The following is a 3,591-nucleotide window of genomic DNA, read 5'->3' as shown; positions in this document are numbered from 1 at the left end:
AATTACTACCGCATGCGGCTTATTCTCCAGACTTGGCTCCGTCCGATTATCACCTGTTCGCATCGCTAGGACACGCTCTCGCTAACCAACGCTTCGATTCGTATGAAAATGTGGAAAAATGGCTAGATAACTGGTTCGCTTCAAAAGATGAAAAGTTTTTTTGGCACGGCATTCATAAACTGCCAGAGAGGTGGGAAAAATGTGTTCAAAACAGTGGAAATTATTTTGAATAAAGTATTATTTATCACTTTCGAACAACAGACGTCTTATTTGTATAAAAAAATTCCGGTTTCATACTTCTACACCTGGTATATCTCCAAGCGTCTCGCGATCTTCGTTTTTTTCCCCGCCGTTTAACATCGCGCGCTATTATTATATCGCCTTTCATCGTTTGCCGTAATATTTTTATTATTGACTACCCACGTGGCGTGTGCGCCTCGCAGCTAGTGCACTCACGTCCCACGCCTTCCATTCTTGGCCTTCTATCCGTGCGTCTTTGCTTTCCGTGCGTAGCGGCAAAATCATATAAAGGAACAGTGTAATTTTAAGTTTTTCATTTAACACACATCTCGCAGATACACTGCGGATGCTGCGCTTAAATGTTGCGCGTGCCGATCATTCGATCATCTATCATAAGTAAAAGTTGGAATTACAACGAGAAAATTCCGAAAGTATCGAGACGGAAAGCAGAGAGCAGAAATAGCATAATAATTAGATTTGTCTCTCTACACTGAGAAAATATCTAAAAAATATTTATTCGGTACGTACTAATAACATATTCATTTAAATTCTTTTATTTAAATTACATTTATGAAAAGCTAAAGTTTTAAGGGATGTTTTCTTATTTGAAAAATACTTTGTATTATATGCTTATTAGTACTCACCAATATTTCTTATATCAATATTTCCAATATTACTCAACAATATTTCTTATTTCTGAATTTTTCTCTCAGTAGATACATTATTTCACGTTACGACGTTACGTTCGGCGAGATTTCTGCAATTTCATCAGCGTTTGGATATATTTTCGACATTAAAAACATTAGTGAAAGGTTTGTTTTATTAGTTGTTCATGAGATATCTGCAAAAAGACATGGGGAAATAGCGGAAAATTAAGAAACATTTCAATATTGATTCATAATATTACTGATGTAAGGATACCCCATAAATCACGAATACGATACCCGTAGTGATTTGGACACATTGTACAGAGCATAGTGTTTGTATACGGAATGTCAGTCGTACGCAAAAACTCGCGAGTCCGAGTATGTTTACATGCGAGCCGCCGCCTAATCCCTGAAAGTCAGTTGGTCGCCGTGCGCCGTAGGGATAACTGAGCTCGCGCAATAAAGAGGTATATACATTTTCGTAGTAACTAGAAGAATTATTTAATGCTCATCGCGGAGTTATAGGGAAAATTAGACTGTACAATAATTCGCGACGCGTTTTTCATAAACGCCGCGCATCGCGACACGATTCTCGCTTGTAACTTGCTCAAGTTTGTTCTTTACAATTTCGATAGTTATGAAATATTTCGTCGTAATCCTAACTTTCCATTTATTGTACACTTGACCCCACCTGTGCGATGTCATTCTACACTTTCTGATCGCCTCCGCGTTTTCTCCTCATTCCTCGACAAACAGACGGCACACAAAAGGCGATATCGAATCTTTGTATCCTCAAGTTTTTTGTACATTCCGCTCTGACAATCTGATACGTGTCATCCTTTTTCGGGGAATAAAAGATATTATCATCTTTCTTCCTTCAATTGTGTGAATCGAGCTTTATTATCATGAAATTTTATAACATCAAACACACATCTTATCGTGTTTCTACTCAAGTCACTCAATGTATTGAATTTCTGTTAAAGCGGAAAGCGTGACGCGTGTAACGAAACGGACTTTTACGGATCGTTTTTAATCCTTCATCGTTAATAGCGGGTTGTCCAGTTGATTTAACGACTGAAATACTTAGCGATCGATCCCGAATTAAACGTCATGGGCGCGGTCCATCCGCTTCCTTCGTTGCGTGCGCGATATGTTTTTACCGATATTATTACACATTCTCTCCCCCGACTTTACACAATGTGTCGACATTTCGCTCGGACTTGCGCAGGCACGCCCAATTATAAATATTTGTTTTGTATGTCTACTACTCGAGCGTACATTTCGTCTACATTTTGTGTTGTGTTTCGAGACCCGTGCAGAATTCATTTTCTATCACAGTTCACGGTATTATCAATTACCAGATTATCGACTAAGGTTATCGACGGAAGTCGCAAAGTGTAGCAATATTATATATGCAAATACAAGAGTTGCCTCCTGACGTGTGCTCTCGACACGAACTAGTGTATGTACATCTTATTTCGCGATTTAATTTACACATTATTCCATTACTCCATTATGATTGAAGATTCCGCGTATAAATCTCCGGACAAGAACGTTTAATTAGTTACAGCTCCGTGAGCAAAACATTTATCAGATTCTGCAAGAAATATAAGTTCGCAATGTCGATGTTATAAATGGGAGAGATGCGCTTGCCATTGATTTTCGCGATCAACTATTAATGCGGGCGGTGAATGAGCCGTTCACTAATTTAATTTCGCTCGCATTCGAGGCTGATATAATCGTAGCCACGTCTGACCGATTAATTAATCAGTGTAATCGATAAGATATCCAGGACGGTAATGCAAGGATAAAATTAGTTTCAAGCAGTTTCGTAACATCGCCGAATATCGCGTCATCTTGTGTCTCCAATTTCTCAAGCAACGCTACGATATTATTACGCGACAGTTTTTACGTTTCTTTAGAAACGGGTGTCTTATCGACAAACAACGTGAATGATAATATTGTAGAATATATTTTTATCGTATTATCTGGATTTCCACTTTGTAAAACAGATTTGCGATATCTACATCGCTAGAATAGAATAGAATTGCAGAGTCGTCTCCACAATCGCTAATTAAAGTCAACTGAAACTCTAGTGATTGTTCTTTTTTTTAAATTTTATACTTTGAGATAAATGAAAAATTATTCATATACGAGTTGATCTTTTTCATATTTACGGCAAGAGTTTACGTAAAAAGGAAACAGCATATACGAATTTAGTTTTACGTTTCTTTAGAAATGTATGTCATTATCGGCGAATAGTATTAACTATAATGTTAGATAGAATATATTTTTATTCTACAACATTATATATTACAAAGTAAAACAGGATAAAAACTACAATCAAGATATAATCATATCAAGGTCTAATATTCAACTGTTAATGTGATTTACGTAAGCGGCCAGTAAAGCAACTTAACGGATTACGCTGTTAATTATCAGGTCTTGGTGCATCGTTATTAATGACTTTATTGATTGCGTGTATGACAATGTGCGAGCGATTGATCGAAGGATTTGCCACCTGAGCGTGCGCCGTTGTTCGTTTCCTCAAGCGTGTCGCACGCCACACCGATAAGCTGCATCTTATTTTTACATGGGTCGAAATAATAAAAACATCAATATTGCGCGTGTCTCGTGCAAGGTTCAATGCAGAGACAGCTCTCTCTCTCTCTCTCTCTCTCTCTCTCTCTCTCTCTCTCTCTCT

At 37.7% G+C, this 3,591-nt stretch overlaps 1 protein-coding gene across 7 annotated transcripts in view; it reads left to right on the top strand.

Moving 5' to 3' along the window:
• LOC116847105 (ETS-like protein pointed) overlaps positions 1-3,591 on the top strand; it is a 132,195-nt gene that overhangs the window by 12,927 nt on the left and 115,677 nt on the right. Inside the window, exon 1 of one of the 7 annotated variants that reach the window (XM_032821741.1) lies at positions 1,296-1,354. The exons of the other annotated variants lie outside the window; for them this stretch is intronic. The gene's annotated coding sequence lies outside the window, so the exon portion shown is untranslated. Of the gene's footprint in view, positions 1-1,295; positions 1,355-3,591 lie in introns of those variants that run through there. 7 annotated transcript variants of the gene reach the window in all.

Source organism: Odontomachus brunneus, unplaced genomic scaffold (assembly GCF_010583005.1).
Source record: "Odontomachus brunneus isolate Ranch 3 - 2012 unplaced genomic scaffold, Obru_v1 Obru_scaffold_073, whole genome shotgun sequence".
Classification (NCBI taxonomy): domain Eukaryota; kingdom Metazoa; phylum Arthropoda; class Insecta; order Hymenoptera; family Formicidae; genus Odontomachus; species Odontomachus brunneus.
This window is presented reverse-complemented; position numbering and strand designations above follow the sequence as displayed.